General features: G+C 39.6%; 1 protein-coding gene across 3 annotated transcripts in view; it reads right to left on the bottom strand.

The window, feature by feature from the left end:
- LOC115354019 (leucine-rich repeat and fibronectin type-III domain-containing protein 2) overlaps positions 1–27,615 on the bottom strand; it is a 132,621-nt gene that overhangs the window by 58,277 nt on the left and 46,729 nt on the right. For all 3 annotated transcript variants that reach the window (XM_030044164.1, XM_030044162.1, XM_030044165.1), the window contains exon 3: positions 1,554–1,693. The gene's annotated coding sequence lies outside the window, so the exon portion shown is untranslated. The remainder of the gene's footprint in view (positions 1–1,553; positions 1,694–27,615) is intronic.

Consider the following 27,615-nt stretch of genomic DNA (forward strand, 5'->3'; position numbering starts at 1 on the left):
TTTTTCTCCAAACCATCCCAATCATCGTAGTCTATTTTGCCTGAGGTGTGGCACCTTCTTGCCATCGTTTACCTGAACTCCTTATCTGTTTTCTTCCCCCAAAAGCAAAATTGAAACAAGCGCGGATTAACTCAATGTCATAGCAGCTTTGTCCCCAGGATAATGGGGGACAATGAGCTCTGCAGTGGGAGCTGGAGAAGATCCCAATCCTCCCACAGATCGAGAGAGAGAGAGAGAGAGAGAGAGAGAGAGAGAGAGAGAGAGAGAGAGAGAGAGTGTGTGTTTGGGGAGCCCAGGCCCTAATCCAACTTTGTAAATGGGAGCACTTTCATTTTTGCTGAGTATTCCTCCAGTTGAAAGTGTTATATATCATCCAATCATCTTAGTGCATCTTAGTGCAGACAGAACAAATGCTGGCTGAAGATATGTGATACAATTACAAAAAAAAAAAAGCTAAGGTGAAGATTTGTGATTTGTGATTTTAAGATTTATTTTATTCATGAAATCTGGCAAGATTTGTCTTCAAGGAATGCATTGTCTTTTTGGCAGATTGGCCCATCGGTCAGTTCCCCTGTTTAAAGGAATGCTCCAGCAGTTTTGAGCAAAATACCCTTTTTCTGACTTACCCAGACTGAGACAGGATGTTCAGTACCATTTTCACCTCTGTACGTGCAGCGGTTGGATTCTTGTGGGGAAGCATTTTGTGTTAGCTCAGCATAATGAGTTGAAGTGAAATCCACACAATACAATGTGTAAATAAGACACCTGCAAATTTGCTGTTGTGTTTATTTTTTCAGTTTGACAGAGCTAGGTTAATGACTCCCCTAGAGTTCAAGTCTTTATGCTAAGTTAACATGAAATGCTTCCCATAGGAACCAAACCACTGGACGTACGGAGGTGAAAATGGTATCCAACATCTTATCTCAGTCCGGGTAAATCAGAAAACGGTTATTTTGTCCAAAATGTTGAAGCATTCCTTTAAGTAATTAGAATATACAGTAGACATCAAAATCATTTATGACCATAGAGCTGGAGCTACCATATGTTCTCATTTTTTTCTCTTTTGGTATAACTTTAATCCCCTCTCCCTGTTCTATGCTAACACTTGGAGCACCGAGCGAATAGACAAGCTTTGATTCTTTGATCTCCTCATCAATTAATGGCCAACCTGAATAACCAAACTCTGTTTATTCCTCTACTAATGTGCTCACAGATGAGAACTCTGCCATCAAGTCAAACACTCTTTCTACACATGGTAGGCCAGAGCTTTGACTGTCAGTGTAATTTACTTCTCCTTTTAAATGAGCAGTAAATTACACTGGGGTTGCAGTAATTTGCCAGTTTCCTTAAACTCAAGCATGCCATATGTTTTCTTTCCTCCCCTTATGTGGACTGCATGTCTCATCTGACATTAATATCACTATCTGATTTGGATAGTGTTATTTGTACCTTAATATAATTCTGTCAAACGCAATAGGAAAACGAAATAGCATTTGACATCTTTGGAAATTCTGGGCATGTACAAATACATGGGTGCTTGCTTGGATACTCACAGCAGTAGATCCTGTTGTATAGTTCAGGTCAGGTACCCAAACACATATTGAGTCATGTCAAGAAGGTGAGAATCAGACGGTCATAGCTCCTCCCACCTGGCCAGCTGTCACATTTGTCTCTGTTGTGTCTCTCGGGTCACCTGAAATGCAAAGGGCCAGGAAGGGAGACAGTCAGCCAAGTCATTTTCAAGCTCACATTAGTTCAACCCTGCAAACTGCAAGTTGTGTGAAGAAACCCTTCTGTATGAAATTGGTGCCTGTGTATCTGTGTCATTTGGAAAATGAAAGATTTTCTGAGAGACAAATTTTGTGTCATTGAAATTCCAAGGGTTTGAAAACAGGAATGCATGACATTTTGAGTGAAAAGTACATTAAGTACATTTGGCTCCCCTGTAAAAATAAAGACAACACATAGTAGAGGGGAATATAAACATGAGGACATCATGGCCAGAGAGTGACAAATCCATTTGTTTTTCAGAGAAGGTTTTGATCAGTATTATATTAGCCCTTCAGAGAAGAACCCTTGACCATCTCTGTAGGTCAAAAACGTATCCTGTATTAATGCTGTAATCTGACATGGCCTGTCATGACAACATGAGACTTCCAGTGTAGTTAGAAAGGGATAAATTTATGAATTGAGGAATTTTGTGGTGCTGCGACATTCAAATATGTTCAATCAGTCGAATGCTGCATGTTTTATGGTACATTACAATAATAATAATAATACAGAATTGGGGGCATCATGCATCCAGGAAACCATTCTTTTTGAGGGGACACACACACACACATACACACACACATACACATACACACAGCAATATCACAATGAAATAAAATGCCTGCCTGTCATTATACTAAATATTTTATATTGTCATTAGATTTAGATTCACAGACAGAAAAAGCCTCCCAAACCCACCATAACCACACAAAAAAAAAAGGATTAAAAAAAAACAGACTTTGCAGGACTGACTAATGTCTACTTGTATTGAAGCTAGACGTGTTACTCACTACATTTGTGATTTGGGTTTATGGGGTTACCAGTGATTCTGAGACAAAATGATGATCAAATTGTAAGTCTCTATCTGCAACATCTCACTGTTCTGCTCTTTCTGTTATTTTGTTGTTGTTGTTTTTTTTTTTTTTGCCCTCAGTCTTGACTGTAAGGCAGTGCTGCCTCCAAGGCTGTGAGTAAGGTGAGGGGTTAGGAAATGCTGCGTTTTAGGCAGTTTTCAGGACAAAAAGGCACTATGCACCACCGCTCTGTTTCAGTGGAGATGTGACTCATCTGACATTAACTAATATAGTCAAGTCAGGTTTATTTATAAAGCACATTTCAAAACAACCAGAGTTGACCAAAGTGCTGTACAATAAAATAAGACAGAATAAAACAACATAGTAACAACAGAACTCAGAGGAAATAACATGAAATCACTATCACATAGACAAACACAAACAAATAAATTCAGGAACCAGTAGGAAAACACACACACACACACACACACACTAAAATCTTGCACTAAAAACCACCGAGGCCTTAAGGACACTGAAAGGCCTGAGAAAACATGTAGGTCCTAAGTTTTGCCTTAAAAATGTCAACAGAGGCAGAACACTTAATTGAAAATGGTAAACCATACAGACGGGGATCAGGCTATACACAACCAAATTCTGCATTTGAAGCTACTTTTTTAAAGAAAATAACTTGTCTGTGCTGCAAATGCAATTGAAATGTCATTGTTGAAAACATTTGAGGTGGTGCGTGGGCATGACACCACTGTATAAGACTGATACAATAGCTTTTATCAGCATTAAAACACATGAATACCAGCGCACATCTCCTCCTAAACCTCACCGCTGCTACACATCGTAATCAGAGCATAAAGGGAAAAGATAAAAGGATGCGCAGAGAGGTACACACGACAGGGTTTCATAATGTTTGTTTTGGTCAAAACAGTCTCATCTGGCTCCAGGCTGTACTGGCTGCGGTGAATAAACAAAAGAAATTTTGAATTCTCACTGCAATTAGTGCACTCTTTGTAGCAAAATACACCTTCATGCTAAAACAAGGCTCTTCCCAGGGTCTATCCCTGTCACGATGGCTGTCTGTCAGTGCAGAGTGTGACACAATGGCACAAAATCTCACCGTCTGAAATAGCAGAAGCTACAGTCTTGTGGCAGTGTTTGAGCTGTCAAATTACACAGTATCAGTGGGGTACCAGCTAATAAGTACTGTGACGCAGTCGCCTTGCATACAGAAAAGTAGATTGCTTGCTCCCTGGAGGTGACCAGCCTTGACTCTCTCTCCATTAAAACTCCTCTTTCTCTACAAAAGATGAGCTTGTCTGCTTATCCTCATAGATAATAAAGGCAGCTGAGTACAAATACTCTGTCACGCTGGAACTGCACTCGAATGAGAGTCAGAATCTGAATAAGCTGAATAATGACACAGATTGAAAAGGTACAGGTACATTTGTTTCAGAGATACAGAATGCAGAAAGAAAATCTCACAATCCAATGTAAAGCGAGTGATGTCAGATGCAGCGGATTTACAGTAAAAAGCCTTGCTAATCATGTAATAAATTGTACCTTTTGAAAAGCCACTGCAGCAGTCGTGTCAACACATTTCTAACTCTGTCACAGTGAGAGCAGCAGAATATCCTCCCAAAACCCCATTCAGAAGCTCTTTAAGCTATGTGGGGTGTTAGTAAGCCACAGAGATTTTTTTTTTTTTTTTTTTTTTACTTCCTTGGTTAGACATTGCCAAGTACACCTCTGCTTTGACTCAGGCAACACAATATGGTTAATGAGATTCCAGGGCCTCTGAGCGCTATTCTCCATCTTTCCCTACCCACCTACAGCAAGCGCAGTGCCCACAGAGACTTGTTGTGAGCTTAGCATTGTTCGAGTGCAAACAAGCATGAAGCTGTAAAAGTTCAACCAGAATTCAGACAGTTACAATTTCACGCCCTATAATTGAGACTCTGCTGCCGGCGCACGAGTCGCGTAGGTCATCAACAGCTGCCACTCTAGATTACAGTTGACGTAACTGAGTGACACGCTGCACCGTGCCAATACAGAGGATTGAGGAAGAGGTTTCACTTACAGCGTGGACACACGGGGCCTGATTCAGGCAGGTTTTATGGGGCTCCCCGCTCCCCCGGGCTGCTTCTAACCCCGAAGTTACATGCAGGGATAAGTGGCTTCCTGCGAGATCCCAGCATGACGAGAACATGCAAATGGAGGCATGTCTCCTTTCAGATTATGAATTCTGACTTTAACTTAAGACAATTTGTATGCTGCTTTCACTGTGACCCAAAATGCTCTGTAATGTCTTGCACTAGTAATGCATCAATATAAAGTCAGACCCGGTCCGGCATCACAGGAGGGCTCAGTTTTGCCCCCTGCCACCTCAGTTGAAATTTTAAGTTCGCTTTGACAAAAAAGGCAAAAAGAAAAAAAAAGAAAAAGAAATGCTGGTTGAGACAAAAATGGGCACTGCACTATTGATTCAGAAGCATGGACAGCTGTTTTTAGTGGTTTTTGAGGTCTGAGTATGTCATGGGATGGTTAGGTTTGACCCTCGTGACTCACAACCCAAGTAGCTAGATGGTTGGTGCCGTAGCTTGTAAGTAGCTCAGAAATCAGAGTGTATTTCAGGTTGTAGCTAACAGAACAAAATAAAACAGTGTAGGGCCCCCAGGTACAGCTGGTAGCCCCAGCAGTGGCGGCAGCATCAATGATATCAGCTAACGTCAGCTCCGCTTGCCACAAAAGATGCTGAGGCCGAGCTCCAGCAGCCCGGGGCGATCAGAATGGGTCCAGAGCCCCCTGCAACCCTGGCTGCTGCTAAGGACCTTGGAAAAAAGAGCCAGCCCAGATTCGCCTTCAGTCCTACACAAGTTAGACATATAATGGCCAGAAATGCTGGTTCTGTAGCAGCACAGCTTCCTGTGACCTGCCAGCGGCACCAAGCAGACCTGAAGGTTTTCCAGCTGGAAAAAGGCGCTACAAATATTCCTACATCATGAAAAATAAAATAAAACCACATTATTTACCACTATCAGAGTCAAAGCTGGAGGTAAAGTTGCAGCTGTCCTCTCACCACGTAAGCAAAATCAGACGAAGCCTTATTTCAGTGCGTGTGCTGTCCTTTCTTCAGTATTTTACACGCCACAGATTTAAAAAAAAAACTCAGCACATTTTATTTCTGTCATCAGCTTTTTGGGCCAAATCTCCAATCAGTAGACACTGACATAGAGAGACGCACTTATTCTCCCTCCGAGCCAGCCGTGATCAAATCTGTTATTGGATTATCGGATATTGGCATCAGTCTGAACAGAAACAAAAACATTATGCATCCCTAACAAGTCAACAAGTCTAAAAGAAATAAGCTGCATATTCATTAATCATAAGCTACATCAAACACGACACAAACAATTTAGTCACAAAAACGTGAAGGAAATTAAGTATGCTGAGAATTACAATCGCTCGAGTGACTCAGTCTTCTGAGTCACCACAACGAATCCATCAAGATGCATACTGCCATTTCTGCACCTTTTATGGGCTCTCAAAGAACATATCACACTACCAGCCCACACAGAGGACGTCAAGAAAGCATTTAAAAGCAGTAAGTTTAAGCCTGAATTATAATGTGGACTTTGGGGTGGCTGTCCTTTGCAAATGGCAGTACAGTAATGTCTATACATCAGAGGCTGATGTATCTTCATGCATACATCAATAAGATTATAACACAGCCTGCTTCAGTGATAAACTGAAGCTTGAAAGTCGGCTGAGCTTGGCTGCCTCAGACAAGCACATCTGATCCTAAACCACAACCACAACTGGCGTTCTAAGGAGAAGTACATAGAAATACATAACAGAATACTTTTTTGCAACTATTTTTAGTGACCCCACTCTCCGTCCAAATATAAACTTTTTGTGCAGCTCAGGTAAACCTGGCCTGCTGTGATCTGCCCCCTTTCCATTCCTGCAACAGGTGCTACATCAGAGATATGGTGGACACGCCATTATCTAGATACAGTATACACAACAAAAATTCATTTCTAACAATAGGGAATAGCAACATTCAGTTGGTATGCCATTGCCATACCAATTGCAATGCTTCAGTGAAGTGAGTAATGCAGTTGTAGAGTGGCTTGTTCACAATTTGAGTAGAAAGCAGCGGTCATTAAAGAGTGAGTCAGCTCTAAATCACATATGGCATAAAACTTCACCTGCACTTTTCGCTGGTGATTGAACCGTTCATGCATGCTGTGCTCGTGGCCACACAAGTGCAGCTGATTGGATGTGGCCAGAAGTGCAACTGAAAGTTCAACCCCTAGAGAGCAGTGAAGCAGAAGCTTTCTGCTTGTGTTGACTCACTCCTTGAGAAATGTGGTTTTGAAATAAACTTTCAACAAATTGTTTTTGAAAGAAAAAAACATGTTGTAGCCTAATTCTAGCCGGTTGTTCTGGCTCCCCTGTAATGTGAACCCTGCCAATTCATGTCCCAAGGGCAAGTGTCCAATTCAATCTTTCAGCACGCTCATCCAGAAAAGTCCATGGCCTAATTTTTCACAATACCAATGGGAAGGACAAAGAAGCATGGTTTTGAATCCATGTGCATGTGAGTGCACCTAAACTCCTCAGATAAAGCCTAGTCTGAACAGGAGCAACTCAAACATGAAGATCTAAATCAGCTAAAGACCCATCTTTGCACAGTTTGAAGCTGGCCCACTATGGCTGTGCATGGCGGTGCACACAACCCACATAAAAAAGTCCTTCACTGAAATGAATGAGGCCTGGAATCAGTCCAACTGCAGTAAATGCAAGAAAAGGAAGGAAATGTCTTTCCAATGACACTGGTGCACACTTATATTGCTTATTAATGGAAAATGGGTTTTGTGGAAGAGGTCACTGAAGATATAGTTAATATGGGAACCTGGCCTGAGCCAAATTCTTGTTAGGTACTACCTGTAATCTATAATGTCAAAATGGAGCGGCAATGAAAGTTTCTATCCATGTAATATTTAATAAGTCCCATCCTTGCCATGCATTCTAAATGCTCTTCAAAGTCAGCATTACCTCATTTTCTGCTGAAATGTTGTCCAAATGTTGTCATTAACTAAAAGTAGAGACAAAAATCATTTTAACCTTGCACAAGACAAGGCACAAGGAATGCCATTAGTTATATTAGTTTCCACTGACTTTGCCTTGTCTTTCACAAGTCACTGCACAGCCCACGCACTCTTTCTTACCATTATTATCACCTGGATGAGAATCATCAAAGAGCCGGTGTACCGTCCTTCGGAATCAGCCCCAATCTGATTCTGCAAACACACCTGTCACAGTAACATGACAGGTTGCTGAGTATCCCGTGGCATGCTCTATCTGAAGGGATTTGCACATGACACCTTGGCTGCAAATGAGGTGTCTCAAAGACTTGAGGGGTGAGGGAATGCTATGCACGTCCGTCTGCTCTGCTGTTGGCAAAGTTTTGATCCAAGCGCTGGGCGGTCGGGCTGAGGCCTTCCCTTTGAATGCAAATGAATGATGGCTTCAAAGAACCGGTGCTCCCTCAAGTCACCTTATGCTATTGGGCCTGATGTAAAAGACGACTTCACACAAACAGTATGGTGTATGGACATATCAAAGTGTTGGCCTCATGCAAGAGCAATGTTTTCCACTATTTAAAGGCACCATGTTGTGGGTCATTCATAAGGCTCAGCCAGCTCATCTGAGGAGGCCATCTCACACTCCTGTGAGACAGCTGATTTAAATTGAACGCCTTGCTCAAGCCCGTGCTGCAAAAATGAGAGGTGTGCGATGAAGCGAATAGGGTGGATGTTTTTGAATGAGCACTTTGTGACAGAGAGAGGAGCTCATTTTCCTTTCCTTTTATCTGTCAGCTTTCCGAGATAATCATATGTATATAATAACACAACACACAAGCACACAAGCTATAGCACACGTCTCCCACACTTAAACTGCTATTTCCCCAGTGGCAAGGGATGAACACCGCCATCCATTTTTCAATATCGGTTCTCTCCCTTCTTCTCACTATACATTCAGGCTTACATTTTATTATGCGTCATCTATGTTCTGCACCAGCATCGACAGTTTAACATGCCATTGCACAATCTCATGTGTACTGCTGGATTCACAACACACAGGTGCAGTGGAGAGGAGTGCAGGGGAGGTTAACCTGTTATTGTGTCTATCTTAAGCTCTGCGGCAGTTTTTACCTGTGCAGACAGCTTGTGGACTGCGTGAGTGGGCTTTGCTGGGCAATTCATCTGTGTTCAACACAAATCTGCCTCTGTGCTTTGAGAGGAGCCGGCATTGCCCTGCCTCAAACCACCAGCCATTTAATCATTATCATGGTGCTTAACAGGAGCAACCAGTCTCGCTCCACAGTTTCCCATGAGCACAGTGAGCGGGGGTGTATGGATGGGGTGTGTTATGCAGTAGCTTGTGTGTTTGGGAAGCATCTGAATGCCAAGTGGTCATGGACACTGCATTCATTTGCAAAGATGGATAGCTTTTCAAACTACTGCACGGATAATTAGAAAACTTAACCCCTTTTTACAAATATTGGGTGGGGGCATGGGGGGTATTTGTTTTTGCTAATTTTTTTTTAATGTTCTGAGATTTCCTGCGCTCATCATATAATAATCTTATCTTGTGCACATTTGCAGTCTAGTGGCGAAAGAGAGCATGACTGAGTGCACTATATGAGAGCCATCATGGCATGCAACGTGTGACATGACCTGACAGAAAATTGGAGAAAGAACTATGCTCGTCTCATGGCATGGCACTGAGACACATAGAGGAACTGGAGTGGAGGGAGAGACCTATGTGGTGGTGCAGCATGCGTTGTACCCCCCGACTCCGAGGATGATGCATCTGAGAGACAAGTTGGTGTATTTATAGTCTCATTTGCATGCAAGCAATACCGTGAACCCACATAATTGGCTGTGTAAGTTGCGCCCGCAGTTGCATATACTAAACAGAATATGCAAGAGGGAGGGATGCATGATGTCTTTAAAGGTAATAACACACTTTACTATGGAAGAATACTGAGATGAAGCTTACAAACAGAAGCTAGGCTTTAATCTCATGTTTGTCCTCTGACAGGCTGTAATGTACTTGCCTATGTACGCACGATAAAAGTGGTAAGGGGATTACATCAAAAACAGAGTTCGAAAACAAGCTTAATATGACATAATTTTATCACACATCAAACACCTGCGTAAAGCCGCTGTGCATTTTCCTTCCTGTTTACACAGAGCAACAACCATTTGCATGTGAAAGATCAATTGACAGTGGATTATCCTTCAACAGGGCTTTATGCTCTTTCTCCTCACAGTGTGCTACTCCGTCATAATTTTGCTACAACATGATGTCTGCCTTTTTCTTGGTTTAATATTCAGTCTGCCTCTACAAGAGGAGTCCTGGCTAAGGCTATAAGTGCAATGGCTATGGCAGAAGGACATTTCATGTAGGTGGTGTTGCAGTGCCTACATTGCTCTCCTGCGGCAGAAGGTCAGTCCTTCTCGATGACAAAGGATGACATTTCAAAAGGCCACCCTGTATGAATACATGGTAACCCTCCTTTCTTTGAAGCTCCACTCATGGCTCTCAGTCTCTTTGTTCTCTTTTCTTCTGGCAAATGACAACCTTGTTCAATCGAAACTGTACAAATAAATCTCAGTCCCAAATCTCTAAACCTTCCGATTGTCCTGCCATTGTTTTTTACAGATGGAACAGGTATCACTATCATATGAACAGTAAATACTCATTTTAAGTTTGCAGCTATTTATGCACACACGCGCACACACACGCGCGCGCGCGCACACACACACACACACACACACACACACACACACACACACACACACACACACACACACTATATACACTATATAAAGCACATAAATATATATAGATATATAGATATAGATAAAAACTAAGTGGCTGTCATCATCTATGTGCCAGGGGGATTTCCTGAAAGATCATATTGTCCAAAAAAAGGGCAGGTCCACTAAGAGGAGTAGTAAAAGACAATGTCCAAAAGTGTTCCCAAGCCTTTAGATGGGAGTATTTGGTATTGTAGTTTTACATGTTTTATATTTTTGCTTCAGCATAACTTTGTTCATGGACAGCCAAAAACACACTTTGAACAACTTCAGCTAATCCCTGTGCTGCTTTGAAGAGCTGCAGGAAGCCTTAAACATAGACTGACTACTGACAGCAGTTATTGGCAAAGAGAGATTTATCACTGGATTTGTTTGTTGTGGGCCTGAGTGGAAAGCTAATTTGGTACGAAACAATAGCTGTTTTTTTTTTGTTGTTGTTTTTTTTTAATGACAAGACAAGAAGGAGGACCCCACTCAAGTCTTGTCTCATGACTAGACAACAGGAAATATTTTCTTCTGCTTAACCCTTAGATGCATAAATAAATAGAACCCACTGTAAAATCTTACATGACTGAGTCAAAATGACCTGTATTCAATTCAATATTTTGCAATACTTTAAGCTGATAATTTTCATTCTTTTTGCTAATCTATATGAAATTTTAAAAAAAATTGTATGCACAATAATGATTTATATCTGTAATTATATTTATTTAAAATATGGTTATTTGTGTAATACATTTTAAAGTGTATTTAACTAGTGGGTAACAGGTTTATTTACCATCAAATCAAACTTGCAAAAATTTATTTCCTAGACTAGTAGCCAAAGCCATGTGCCCATAACTGACTAGCTAACTTAACAACATTGTGTTTTTCGGCAATCTAAAAAGGCTGATTTGATGATGAAAATAAGTCTAAAACTTGTGGCAAATGTGTATTTGTTATCAGTTTAGTGTCATGAAAGAGTTCCAACAGTAAGAAAGATGTATATAATATTGATATGATAATAAACAGGCTTTATACTTAATAAGGATTAAATGCTCCCATAAAATTCAATAGGAAATACATACAGGTCGTGTTTGATCCACTTCTGGAAACTCGGTGTAGTAATACATAAAACATCTTTTTTCTTCAAAAATACAAATACCTTGAAATACCTAGGAAATGGAAAGATGAAATATTTCCATTGCAAAGATATTTCAAAACAAAAACAACAACAATAAATAAATAAATAAATAACTGAAAACGCAAAACCAACCAACCAGGGTCATTTTTGACCTACTTGTTCATTCAACCTTTATTTATTCTCGAATGGATATTGAGGTTACCCTCATTTTCAATGTCATCGAGTTTACAAGCACATTAAAACAAAATAACACATCCATAAATTAAGAAAATCATTTTGTTTTGTTTTTTTTGTTTGTTTTGTTTATTCCGAATATGCAAATAGTACAAATAATACAAGGCTTCCTGATTGCTACTAAACAAATTCTTTGTACACCATAATATAGAAATGAAAATTGAGGAAGCAAAATACTAACAAAAGAAAATACAGAAAACAAATGACATATTCGAAAAGGAGTGAGAAGAAGCATAGCTTATTAACTCTCACCCCTTTGTCTAAATAAAAAAATATTTTCATATATATATATATATATATATATATATATATATATATATATATATATATATATATATATACACACACACATACACACACACATATACATATATATATATATATATATATATACATATATATACATATACACATATACACACCCACACATACATACCTACACACATACATACCTACATATATATACACACATTTACATACATACATATACACGCAGACTTCTCTGCCTCTCATCACCATGCCATATCAAGTAATCAATGATAATCACCAATAATTATTCATGATCATTATCCCTTGTACTCGCTAAACAACATATTTTTGTACATTTTCTTGAACTGGTTGATATTTGGACTTTGCTTGAGTTCCTCACTTAGATTGTTCCATAGCTTGACACCGGTAATTGATATACAGAAACTTTTCAAGCTTGTTCGTATGTTTAAGATTTTGAAGTTATATTCCCCCCTTAACTGATAACCTCCCTCCCGTTTCCTGAATAAATTTTGGATATTTTCTGGTAATTGTCTGTTTTTTGCCTTATACATGATGATTGCTGTTTGGTAAGATACAATGTCAGTGAATTTCAGTAGTTTTGATTGTATAAAAAGTGGATTTGTGTGTTCCAAGTAGTTGACCTTATGAATAGTCCTTATTGCTCTTTTCTGCAGGATGGTAAGTGACTGTAATGAAGTTTTGTAAGTATTTCCCCAAATCTCAGCACAGTAATGTAAATATGGCAAGACCAGTGAACAGTAAAGTGTGCGAAGTGAATTGTGATCCAGTAGTTGTTTTGCTTTGTGTATAACTGCAATGCTTTTTGAAACTTTGGACTGTACATGTTTGATGTGTGGTTTCCAACTCAGATTTTGTGCATCAAAGGGTTAACTCTGGTCTCCTTCACGCCACTGGTCTTTGGTTTCCCAGGGAAACATTCGATTGCTTGATCCCTTGGGGCAAAAATTATGTTGAATATGCACCTGTCTTTCAAATTCCATTAACATTTCTCTGGAGTGATGTTATCTGTGAATAGACAAGTGGAATGCTGTAGGTATGCATGGTGAATACCATTTCAAAAAGCCCCATTAAGAGCTTACATCCTCCAATACAAACATATGCTGAATCAAGTGAAGTGGTTGGATTCCATTCATTTCAAAGATAGCCAGAGATTAAATGAATCTTTATTCAGACACGTAGTCCACATAAGAAATGAAATTAGAAATAAAAAAAAATAAAAAAAATTACGAAAACGTGAAGAAATACATTATACAGTGCTTTACCTTTAAATTACCATTAAAAATATGTCATATATACATATATACACATACACCTGCATACACATACATACATGTATATATACACATACACATACATACACATACATATACACACACATACACATATACAAGCTACCTATAGATATGAGATATGAGCGATTATGAGATTATTGGTGATTTATTCATGATGAGAATGCCTCAGGCGGGTATCAAGGGGCAAATGTAGTATAATATTACAGTTTTTTTTTGTTTGTTTGTTTGGTTGTTTTTTTGTAGTTTTTTGTTTAATGGCCAGTATAAGGTTAAGCAAAGGCCAATTTGCTGCTTATTGGCCATTAATACAGTACAACATAATTGAGGTCTTGGCACACTTTTTAAGTACATTTCATGGAGTGCTTAAGGACTCACTGGAAGTCAGTTTGTAGTTTTTGGAAACACCCAACCAGAACATGGTTATAGGGGGACGGCTTCGTGATGTTGACATATGTTGCAATGTCATGCAATTCAGACAGAGGCGCTGAATGTGAACAAACAACTACAAGTGAAGAAGTTTATTTCCCATGTAAACACATGCCGACAACTGTCAAGGTGCCAAACTTTGCCAAAGTGTGAAAGCCTGTCAGCTGATCCCACTCACAACCTCGGTGTGTCAGAAGATTGTGATCCCTGCTATGGCTCATGAGAAGCATGATAGGATGGAGGAGGATGTCAAATTTTGATACCGACTTCTAAAAATGTTGGAAATGCCCCTCTTCACCTAATGGGAAAAACAAGGGAGTATAATTCCTCATATTATATTCTCAGCCGGTTTTAAGGATGCATGTACCATCAGCTTTTTATTTTATCGGTAACTGAGAATGTATAAGAGGAGATATTCCTCTACAGGAGCCATTTTTAAATACCCTGCTCAGGGTGACTGGCTCCAGACGAGCGGCTCTGCTTCCCTCTTGAGGATAAGTGATTTGTAACCCCAGACAGGCTCGAGGAAGCTGATCGATGTAGCTGCACCATGTAAACAGAGTGCCTGAGTATGTCGCCAACTTGTGTTAGTGTAGGCGTTAGCTGTGCCTTACACGAACATACACCCCACTGAGAGCTGATTAGCATTGTGACTGCATTAAAATGTGCTGCAGCTCAGGTCACAGACTGGATTCAAAATAGAAAATGGACAACAGAATAAAAGGAGCCTGTATGCACCAGGGGAAGCCTTTCTGCATCCTCCCCTGGTGCTCAGGGCTGGAACACCTTTGCCAGACGCCTGGGCCAAGCAGACGGCACTCGCCTGACAGGAACATAATTGAGGAGAAACAATTAATGGTTTGAGGCGGTTAGCTTTAATTGCTGTACCACCTATTGCTGTTCCTGGTAATTATGCTGTCTTTGTGGGGCTCAGTGTGACACATAAAAAGTTTCTTCTGTTTTTTTCATCGCAGCTGTTAATAAACAGCCAGCTTTCAGCCACGGTGCTCACAAATGTTATGTCCCAAATGCTACACATTATACATATATAAAAAACGATACCCACAGTAATTGGGGATCTCAGGTACAATTTATATGTAAATTTAACACCGAAACAGTTTGTGGGATCCCATGTAACATGAACCCAAATGTAATTATGTAAATTATAATAGGGGATCATTACAGAGGTATTTACACTGTTTAGTGTGCTCTTTGTCACCCCTTTTCTCTTTATCATGTAAACTGCACTCTACAGGAATAAATGCCTCTCAGTGCAGAAGCAGTTAACGGCTATTATGACTATATCACTAGTGGGTATTGCAAAGACACTGCACTGAGTTCATTAGCTTAAAGCTAGTCTGAACGAATCCACGATAAGATAAAGGAGATATTTTATGTCCCCAGCAGGAAATTTATTTTGGATTCCTTCCTGCAGTTCCACCGAAGTTGAAGTCATACATGCTGCAAAGAATGTGAACAATTTGCACACATACACACACACCACTCAAATTATGTCTGCAGCTGAAACAAATTTGGCAGCATATTGCATGATGAAGTGTCGCTCTGCATATGTCATGTCTGATTAACTTCTTCAAACACACACACTCCCACAAAACACACGCGCGCGCGCACGCACAAAATTCAGCAGGCAATGGGATCAATTAAACATCCGCGGTGCTGTCAATCAGTGAAATATGATAGAATTGCCTTCGTTTTCCTTTGATAAATTGTGCAGCTTGCCCCTCTTTTCATAACATGCCGTATCCTTTTTGCAGACTGTTGCAAACCAGATGCTGATGGCAATAACAAGAAGCTACAGTGAAAATACCAGAAACACCCAGGAGAGGAATGAATGATAAACAACGCTGGCTCTATATTTAGAGTCGGCGTGGTGAGAGCTCCTCTGATGAGGCAAACGAGAAGTTGCTCCACATTTCCATGATCTGGGACTTTTGTTGTCTGGCAGTACAATATGTGTCATCAGTTAATTAGATGGAGACAAACACATCTGTCTATCAATAGTGCCTTTGATCAATAAAACATGAAAAGCTTTGTCAGCAGTCACTCCATTCATAAGCGCACATTTCTAAAAACAGAATGGCTCTTTTTTCCTTTCTGTTTAATTATTGGAACGGGGGAAAATGTGTAGACACAGATGATATTCTGCACATTTACCGGGACTTCTGTGCTGATAAGCTGGTCGAGCTTGAAGAATGCATTGTTGTTTAAAGCCTGTTATTAATAACATCACATGATTTTATTTAATCTCACAGCCTCTATAAGATTATTTATTCTAGCAAATCCTGACTGTCTCATTGTATTCTTTCTCTATTCACAATCACCACTATGACTGGACTACACATGCGATATTTCTCCAACAGCTGCCATAATAACCCTATATTAACATAGTGGAATTGGATCTAATGTATACTTGAATATGGATATTGCACTGTGCCAGTTTAGAGAATACTGTGTCTCTTGAAGCCCGTGTGACACGTTTGTTTTACGCGGCAGGTAACAAATGTCACCGTGTCAATATGTCTTTTACATTTCACTAAGTCAGATTCCCTGAAGCGACACTGATTTCAATGTAATTAGTAGCCTGTAATCTAAACGGTCACCTGTTGTTTTGAATGGTGTCACACGCTGCTGTAATTGTTTACTACTGAGGAGTGCGCATCATTAAACCCAGGCAATGATTTGGGATAATACTGTATCACTCTATAATCCAATTGCTGATAAGATAATCTTTACATACTAGCAACTCAACAGGGAGTCTGAAGGAAATTAAGTGGAAACAAAATAAGTTATGTTATTCTCGTTAGTGTAGTCGGTTAAATATGAACTCCCATAAATCTATTTTGCCGGGGATTTCCCAAGAAAGACTGTAATGGCAGCGTACTCCCATATTAGATATTAATTGCACTCTTACTCGCGGCATCTAAATTGTGAAAGTAGAGCGGGGAAGGAAAAATTTACCCAATTCAGATATGCAACTTCTGTGCCATGCAGGATGAAACCAGTTCAAAATCAATTATTTGTGTGACGACGCATGGCGCGTGACGTTTTGTGCCAGCAGTCAGGCAGATGCAGGTTTTTTTCTCACCTGCAGCCATTTGGTACCTAAATCAAGAGGGGCAGGTCAGTGATGATCAAGCAGCGCGGTGCAGTTTTGATGCTGAGGATTACGTGGATTTGCACTCATGCATCACGCCTTCACACACTATATTAAAGGCACAAGGTGCAATCAGGCTCTGTGCTGCTTTGGTGGCTTTTCCAAAAGAAATACACATGAGCAGATTCTTTTCAAAAGCTTATCAGCCAAAATGTCCAGCAGAAAAAATGACAAAAATAAACTGCTGAGGTGGTCGGCTTCCAAGGCGAGTCTGGTGCCTTTACCTGTCTAAAGCAAAAAAGAATTGTTCCTGGTTGCCACTTGATGATAGTTTTGTCCTTTACATTTCTTAAATTGTGACATTAGAAAGACCTTGTAGTGGATCCATTATGTATGTTGCTGACTTAATCTGTTTTAAACATATATTCGCTATCATTATTAGCATCACATCATTAATTAACAGTCTCTGTAGATATTGTACGTGTTCTGCCATGTTAATAGTTGATGTAGGAATGAGTTTACACCTAGTAGGGGGTAAGTGTAAATTTTAAGTAATATCTTACCTTTGCTTTGGAATTGATTTATATGGCACAATCGGTTTATATAAAGGTTTATAGATATATCCATCCCTTTGTGCAAACTAAGGTACTTTCAAACTGCAACAGGCTGCTGGGCTTTATCCCAGAAAACATGAAAAATTACCATAAAATTACTCCAAACACTTCACATAGCATAATTCATATTGCATTCATATTGCAAGTGTTCTGAAGCCAAACAGCTACACTGTGGGTTCAATCCCAACATGTACCTCAACATGTCTGAAACCCACTCATTCTACACACCACACAGTAACTACAGCAGCAAGCCGTCGATGCTGCCTTCAAATGGTGTTGGAAATATTGTAATTACAGGTCAAGTGCACTTGAAGTACCCAATAGAGTGGCAAATATAAGCCCATGCTGCGTGGCTTTGACTGCACTTTGTGTTATTGATTCAGGAAAAACTGAGCACCCTTAAACTGAATGCTGCTGTTCAGTATCTTTGAATTTGCCAACTTGCTTGCCAAGTATGCCAAATATTCAGTTTCCAACCGCAGTTATCCTTTGAACAGTGAGACCATGGGACACTACAGCTGCTGAACAGGGAAGCAAGGGAAGGAGGGAAGCAAACAATGCAGTGTCACAGGTTAAAAACACAAGATAGGTCACATAACAGGCCACATAACTATAGAGAAGCTCTTGCAACACAGCTGGATTTCATGATTTACAGAAAATAATCGGGCTCTCCTTCTATTCTGAATCAATACTTTAATCTAGATAGACGGTTCTTTTTTCAGATAGGCTACATTCGTTCTGATGATGAGCTCATAGCACGAAACCTTTTTCTCGGCAATGTCTGGCACTCCTAAATGGGAGTTAACATTGAGATCTTCGAGATCTAATTTCGCGTTCTTTTTACAAGCTTTGATAGGATGTTGCCACTCTGGGCCAGGGATGATTTCCTCAGTGAGCCGAATTGCAATTATGAGATGCAATGATATTCCACTCGCTTGTCAGAGAAACACTGTCACCTTCTCAGCAGTTCCAATTCCTGATAACTAACATTTGTGTGATAATCTTTGTGCTGTTCTACATTTCTTCCCTGATGGCAGTTATGTTCAGTTTATTGCAATTTGCACTTTGCACATCTCAAAGTTGCATCGCCAAAATGCATTTTATAAACACAATGTCACCAATAAAACCACAGACTATAACAGCAAGAAAAAGATGAAAGTATGATGTGGAAGATAACTGTTGCATTCAGTGGATATGAGCACATGAGTCCAGCTTCATTTTTGGACAGGGTTATTACACACTAACATGCTGTGTTTGGTCATAACAAAATATCTAGTATAGGAATAATTTTGGTGCAGTAATTACCAACTACTTCAACTTAATATCTGACTCAACATGACCTTCAAAAGGATTTGAAAAAATACCGCATGCATAAATTGCCATATTGTTGGCACGTAGGACTTGTCCACCTGGGGATTGAACCCTGGACTGACCTTTGTAATCCCAGAGAAGGTGACTTGCTGACTGCCCCACTTAGTGCCATGGTTTTCCACACACACTTCATCAGCAAGTCATTGTACTGTTTCAGGTGTGTTTTCAAATACGTGACATTTAGTAATACAGAATAGATGTTTACAGTAGAAGTTACAGTCAGATGTTCAATATCACTCTGTCTTCGCTGTTTGACTTTTCTGAACCATATCTGAAACATCTAAAGTGTCTCTGTTTTAAACTTGGTAATGTTTGAAAGAAGACTTCAGGATACTTAGACATAAACTGATATTGCATATTCTGAAAAAAGTTGCATGACAGACAAGTGAACTGACCACAGGTTGCAGTGCAGCAAATTTTTTCTCAAACTTCAGTGGATGGAAAGTTCAGGTCTTTATTTATGGCATAAGTTTAATTAATTAATTAATTTATTTATTTATTTTTAAATTTGGACTGCAGTTGAATGAAAATGAGAATTTGTCATTATAGTTGTTGTTTATAAATTTATACAGTTAGTTGGAGATGACCTTAAAAGATGTGAGAAGTTTAATTCAAATCCACAAAGCCGATTCTGAGCAGATTCTAAAAACTTTTTTCTGTGACAGCGCCACCTATGGTTGGAATGTGAGGCGTTGCTTTCTCTGAACACAGTTGAAAACATTGATTAATATTGATTCAATGAACAGCATAATTATGGTTGTTTTTTCTGAGAGTTAACATTTTACTGATGATTAGATTTACCCTCTAGAATAAGTTCATTCCAGCATGATGACTATTTTGTACAAAACTGCACAAAAATTGTCAAAGCCATGTGGGTGTGGCCTATAACATATGATCCAACCCAGTGTGCTGAATATGTTTTTTTGTTTTGTTTTGTTTTGTTTTGTTTTGTTTTTTTTGCCTGAGCAGTTGGGGGATTTGGGACTATTTGCTGCAGCTGTTACAGTTTTGGAGCTTCAGATAGTTTTAGCAGAGAAGTAAGAAAGAAAAAAGAAGACAAAAAAATTCTAATCAAAGCAGTTGTAAGAGGGCACCCACACCTTCACAGCTTGGACTAGCATGAGTCACCACTTGAGTTCACATGAGCTATTACAGTCTTGAAATTTACATTCAACACCACTTCCCTGTGGCAACACAAAACAACATTTAATGCTTTTTAGACGGCGGTGGCAAGCACGGGATCAAACAGCTATAGAGCTGCAACGATATTTGCAATATATTACTGTGAAATGACTTGGCTGTTTTGGAAAGTTTTAAATGCATCACCACAAAACAATTTGGCAACCTGCATCGCTCTCTGGCAAAGGTTGATGAGATGTTACTTCAGAAAATGAATGCTTGATGATAATCATTGTTCGCAAATTTGCTGTGTAATTAAGCCGGTTTTGGTTTCCTCTCTTCTCCCTCTCTTCATTTTTCCTGTCGTCTGTTCTGTAATGTCTGCTGAATATGTTGGTCTGAAGATGTATGGAAATGAGGGTGAGACTGTAACTAATGTTAAATGCTGCCTTTTGAGCAGGCAGCATCATAGAGACAGACATTCATTTTTTAAAAAAGCGATTGCATCACATTTACTGTGCACATTTTACCTATCAGTGTCCACAAACTGTTCATTTATATACTTTTTATGTAGTTTTTCAATAGTCTGGGTTTCAGTGGACAATTGTAGTGATTCTATACTACAGTCCAGAGATTTAGCATCCAAATCCTGTTTCAGATGATGCTCCACCTTTCCAAGAATTGAGGTCTCATGGAAACACTGAATCTCCCTGGTAGAAAAATGATAAAAATGTAAAGATGTTCAGGATTAGATCATGATGTATGATATGAAGTTACACTCAAATCTTCCTGCTTCTTGGATATTTTTTCCCACTCACATTTCTAGGCAGTGCAATGCACAGATCTTTTTCACAGCGGCTGTTCGGATATGAAACAGCAGGTAAACACGGGTGATACTGATGACATTAGTTTAGGATCTGTTCCATTGAAATGGACCAGAGCATTTCCAGCGAGCCAGCATGAATATCAAAATGGCTACTATTACAAAGATTGGTTGTAGGGGAGGGGGAAATCATATTGAGCCATTTGCCAGTGTGGGAAATACATGCGTATATTTTACAGTTTTTGCCCTTATTCTGAAAAAGACAATAATCCTACTTGGCTGTTTACGTGTCTAATGAAAATGATGGAGTCAGTGTTGCCACATTTGTGCATATCCAAAACCCTGTTGACATGATGTCTTTCATAATGTTTAAAAGTAGGTGTGTTTTTCCTTCCAACCAGAAATGAGGACTTTTATTTTGTGAATGCACCCTTTTCGTGGATTTAAAGCCTGCATTACATTAAAGAGATGCAATTTATGAACTATTCAACAGTTCTAGCTGTTATATTATTTGTCTCGACCTGCTTGGACATCAAATCCACATTACTAATGAGTGTTTATAAGAAATGTCATACAGTACAGGCCAAAAGTTTGGACACACCTTCTCATTCAATGCGTTTTCTTTGTTTTCATGACTATTTACATTGTAGATTCTAACTGAAGGAATCAAAACTATGAATGAACACGTGGATTTATTTACTTAACAAAAAAAAGTGAAATAACTGAAAACATGCTTTATATTCTAGTTTCTTCAAAATAGCCACCCTTTGCTCTGATTACTGCTTTGCACACTCTTGGCATTCTCTCGATGAGCTTAAAGAGGTAGTCACCTGAAATGGTTTTCACTTCACAGGTGTGCCTTATCAGAGTTAATTAGTGGAATTTCTTGCTTTATCAATGGGGTTGGGACCATCAGTTGTGTTGTGCAGAAGTCAGGTTACTACACAGCCGACAGCCCTATTGGACAACTGTTAAAATTCATATTATCTCAAGAACCAATCAGCTAACTAAAGAAAAACGAGTGGCCATCATTACTTTAAGAAATGAAGGTCAGTCAGTCCGGAAAATTGCAAAAACTTTAAATGTGTCCCCAAGTGGAGTCGCAAAAACCATCAAGCACTACAACGAAACTGGCACACATGAGGACCGACCCAGGAAAGGAAGACCAAGAGTCACCTCTGCTTCTGAGGACAAGTTCATCCGAGTCACCAGCCTCAGTAATCGCAAGTTAACAGCAGCTCAGATCAGAGACCAGATAAATGCCACACAGAGTTCTAGCAGCAGACCCATCTCTAGAACAACTGTTAAGAGGAGACTGCGCGAATCAGGCCTTCATGGTCAAACCACTGCTAAGGAGAGGCCTCCACAGTCACCGGACCTGAACCCAATCCAGATGGTTTGGGGTGAGCTGGACCGCAGAGTGAAGGCAAAGGGGCCAACAAGTGCTAAACACCTCTGGGAACTCCTTCAAGACTGTTGGAAAACCATTTCAGGTGACTAACTCCTGAAGCTCATCGAGAGAATGCCAAGAGTGTGCAAAGCAGTAATCAGAGCAAAGGGTGGCTATTTTGAAGAAACTAGAATATAAAACATGTTTTCAGTTATTTCACCTTTTTTTGTTAAGTACATAACTCCACATGTGTTCATTCATAGTTTTGATTCCTTCAGTTAGAATCTACAATGTAAATAGTCATGAAAATAAAGAAAACACATTGAATGAGAAGGTGTGTCCAAACTTTTGGCCTGTACTGTATGTCAAATGCCAAATGTCATATGGGCCAGGCCCATGTATAGCTGCTGCTGTTATGTGCAGTATTCCTACTATATTGTTCCTGTTCAAAAAATAAACAAACAGTAAAACTCTTCTGATACGGCCATATTCAGTCACAGTCTGTTGTAACACAAGTGAAAACATTCTTCCTTGCATGGCTAGTGACATATCTGAAAAGCCCCGGCAGTAACCACGCAGTGCTTCAGTGCCGCCACAGCAATGATGCAAACGTGAGAAACAGCCCCCCGTGAACACTTTTGTCTACGTGCACATGTGAGACAGGTGATCACGGTGGTTAGAGCAGAAAGGAGGAAACGGGCAGGAGTGAGGCCATTTATTTGTTTATTTATTTATTTATTTATTTATTTTATTTTGTGTGCTGAGGAAGAAGGGGCTTGGTGCGATCCCTCTCTCACACTTTCATCCCCCAGGCCTGTGTTACCGTTCATCAAGCGGGGTGACAGTTTGGGGACGAGTTCATAAACAGCCGCTGTAGGAGGCTGAGCTATTCACAGATATCACCATCCAGGCGTTTTCTGATCAAAGCTCACTCAAAGAAGTAAATACCATTTCTCTCCACAGAAGATTCTCTGCAGTTCCCGCTACAGTTTCATCAGCCGTTGTTATATAATCTGCATGATTGTGGGATGTGGGAGATTTTGTTTGACTGTCAGGTTTGGTTCAGTTCTTTCAACTCAATTTGTTTGGCTTATATCTAAAGCATAGTGTATATTTCCTCTATATTCTTTTCTCAGATCTCCTTAAAAAAAAAAAAAAAAAAGGCGTCCACGAATAACACCCACTCATAAGAAGATGCAATAATGTGCTACCCAAAAAACGGATGGCACATCATCACAGCATCAATGGGGTCACATGCCTCATAATTATCTTTTTTTTTTCTGTCATCGAAAATAGACCTATTGCTTCCTGCAGTTATTTTATAAACTCACACACACATGCAAGATCGAGTTCTTCCAGAAACAGTGTGTTCAGTGCTGCCAGGTCTATTTCCTTGGATTTTATGGGTTAGCGAACTTCTTCATGGTCTTTTCATTCTCTGTTCAGCCATGGTGGCTGTGGCTATAACTGCTCATGTTAAGTACCCACTTATTCTATTAAAAAAAAAAAAAAAAAAAAAAAAAAAGACAGACTAAACTCCATCCACTCCACAAAATTATTGACACTAGCTTTACACAAACCACTACTGCCGCTGCCATAAATGTAAAACTGGTTGCTACCTGTGTACCACAGCAGATTTCCTGGGAAAGATGCATCAGTCACTGCATTTGTGAGTATCAATTACAGAAAACACCAAATACTGTCATCAGTATTAGTAAAACAAATCAATCAATACAATTTACTCATATTTATTTGGAGGTACTAAAACAGTGAACTAAGCTTTACTGAAGCTATAAGACACATTATGGGATTGCATTAAGTAAAGGATAGCAGACCTGTAACCAAGGACACATCTGTATCTAGTTACACTGTAGCAGAACTGTAACCATGGAAACATCTGTAGTTAAACACTGTAGCAGAAAATGAAGAATAGCAACACAAACAGCCCCATTAAGATATCCTTCTTGACTTTGACCTCTAAAAAAAAAAAAAAAAAAAGCCCTCTGAATGAATTAATTGTAATTATTAAAACATACTTATATCCAAATTTCTAACCTATATGGGTTTGAGTGTTTTTCTGCAGTAGCCAAACCAAGCAGTTATGTATTTATTTATACACGGTTTTAAATGTTAACTAATTTGGTTAGGAATCAACGAAGCTGATTGGGTCTGTTAAAACCGAGGTGTGTCATTCAGGTGTCTGGGCTGGTCAGTCAGTGTGCCGTCATTAGGGGAGAGGGTCTAAACAAACCTCAGCATTAGTCTGATATCAACATGATGTGATACAATCAGTCTACTGAGGGTAAGGTTTAAGTTGCTTATTATGCTGTGCAAAGTGGCAAATAGATCACATCCACATTCCATTATCTATTCTCACAACTCAAGACGGTTTACTGTTACACTATATTACAGGGGCTCTGGGTTGTGTGTGGGTACACCGTATGAACCAACCACCTCCCAGTATCTCTATTTGGCAAATCAGTTTATCTGTTGAATCAAAAAAAGAAAAGCTACTCCATTTTATTTAGCCATTTAGCCCATCTAATTTAGCGGATTGTGTTCATCCAATATTCAACATGATAAGCTATTAATAATTTCCTTCTCCTAAAGCCATATTATGGATTCAGGCCAGGGCTTGCTTCTGTATATACGACAACACAGAGGAATTAAATGATTCCTTAAGGACTTCCCTGGGCTAAATTATTGATTTTCTTTTCTTTTTGCTTGTCTTTTCTTTTAACATTATTGATATTCTCTGAAACGATGCATTAAGAAAGACATCTCTTTGTAAGGATTTGTCATTAATACATGCACAAAAGAATCATCTGCCTTGGCTGTTCAGATGTGCTCTACAGTATTCATAGCAGACAAATAGTTCAGCTTAATTTAAGAACAAAGAACAAGACACTTGACAGCTAATTGCACAACTCTGAGAAGCTCCCAGACAACACGTTGTTACTTGGTAGCAGGCTTAATGTTCCCTAGCCTGTGTCTAATATTTGTATTTGTGGTCGATATTTGACATATTCTTATGGTCATGGTCACCGTTCACTTCAGGTCCTAAGATTATCAATTTCAAATGAAACAAATAAACAAAATATATATTGCGACTAGTGGGAAGATCAGCAACCATAATGGAAGGGTGAAATCAGGGCTGAGCTCAATATCTGTTCATTTCACACAGTGTATTTCAGCCAGAAACAACACCGATGGAATACCACTGCTCCCTGGCAATGAAAAATATGATTTCCAGTCCAGCTATGTTTTCAGCTGACCCTGCTTGTCCTTCACACTGCCCTGGGATTCTCAACCTCTAAAGCAGGTATCATTATTCTCAGCTAGCGGTGTAATTTGGTGGAATATTCTGTGAGGAGACTGTGCCATGCATCAGTCCTAGGGGGAATGTCATGGCCCTGACCTCATCTCCAACTATCATTAGCTCGGTGTGTGCTACCCACTTGCAGGAAGCACAGCAGCACTGCCCTCATAAGGAAAATTGGGAAGTGAGGGAGAGAGGACGGAAGGAATGACTAAATTCACTGAGTCCATGCTGGGCCAGGATTAAGTCCTGCCAGAACTTTGTTTCCTGAGTCTCCCCTCACTGCTATACAACAGTATGAACAAGGAAAAACACACTCAATTTACATGGACTGGCCATTCTTTAGAAAAACAAAAGACACAAGGACAGCTTGCACAATCAGTGGCATTCAGCTGCAGACTGGGAGCCCAAGTCCCTGACATGCCAAGCCTCTGGTTGTGCCACAAACACCCGAGCCATGTCTCAAGTGTGAATAAAGCTCGCAAAAGGCTAAAGGTGACTTATGCTTTTATAGCGAACTCAGTTTTTTCACAGCAGCAGCACCAAAAACCTACCGAGACGGCAGAATTATCAGATTAACAAATCGATAAAAATATCCGCAAGCAGCACTTTTATACCATGCACTGCAAATATTTGATTCTGAAGGGCCGCAGGGTGTCCAGTCAAACAATATTTGGGGAAAACACCGCAAAAAAGTCCATATCAATTCTCATAAATACATTCAGCTCATATAAAACTTGCAGCTAATGGTAACAACAAACAAGCACACTAAAAGCTGTACTTGTTAAGCTAACTGCATTAGCTTGTGTTAACCATTAGCCGCTACCAGACTTGCTCTTAAAATGCTGCTTGCTTCAAAACATTTGAAATTTTTCACAGCAACCATTTTGACATGAAATAGCAGATAAACACAGGTGTTATTTGAGTCATTTAGTGATACAAGATGTGTAAAATTATTATACATACAATTTGTTAATTAGCTTTTTTCTCCACATTTTTTTTTTTTTTTAACTTGTACTCCTGGCTCTCCAGATGCTTGGCACGACATGGTCTTTGTCCTGTACCTGGATACCTCTCCTTTGGCATATGTATAATATCTAATTTCTTGCTTCCACTTTCCATTTTTTTTTTTTTTTTACTCCTTCAAAGCGATCTTCAAAGTCTGCACACTGATCAGCTTGCAGTGCAATCACAAGACACTGTACAACTTCACATGCATGTCAGTCTCTGATTGCCTTTGTACTGACAAACTGCACGCAGGCTGAGGAATCCCACATGCAACGTGATCTTGTCAGGACAGGTTTTACACGGATGATATGTAAAAGGCTTTTTGTAGCACGTGTGAATAGATACAGCATATAGAATAGTCCAGACCGCCTCTGTGACCCTTATTCTGTCCAACAGCCATGTAGTTCAGCCACAGAAGAGTATACACTGCTGCAGTATACATGCTGCAGTAACTGTAGTTGGCAGCACTCATTGAAGGTCACAAGTGGCTCGCTCGTCTTATGCAATTAACCCAGTTTCTCAGTGAGGCAGCAATCTATGGGGAAGCAATTAAAATCCAAATACTACCCGCTGTGTGTGGACTTAACAGGGAAAGAACCTTGGGCAGCCCTGATGCAAACGTTTGTTTGGAAGTGTTGATTAGATCTTTTCTTAGGATATATAAAAGGGAGAAGGGGGGGTCGGTGTGATAGATAGAAAAAAGGGTGAACCAATGCAAGGAAGGAAAGAACACGTGAAGGACAGAAAGAGGACTGACTGGAAGACAGGATGAAGGAAACGCTACATTTTTTCAATCAGGAATAGTTAACTCCATTACATCCTCTCTCAAATGGCCCATGATTGTGTTAGATAATGAACTTTCTCTGTTAAATAATGAGCTGATTGTCCTCTTATTGTCCAATTATTTATTAACAAAGGTGAGGCACATCACTCCCAAAAATCTAATCAACTTTCACTTTCAGACTCTAGATTACATTTAATTGAGTTTGCTACCACTGGCCCCACAAAATGAGTCCCTCCTC

This window comes from Myripristis murdjan, chromosome 22 (genome assembly GCF_902150065.1).
Source record: "Myripristis murdjan chromosome 22, fMyrMur1.1, whole genome shotgun sequence".
In the NCBI taxonomy this organism is placed as follows: Eukaryota; Metazoa; Chordata; class Actinopteri; order Holocentriformes; family Holocentridae; genus Myripristis; species Myripristis murdjan.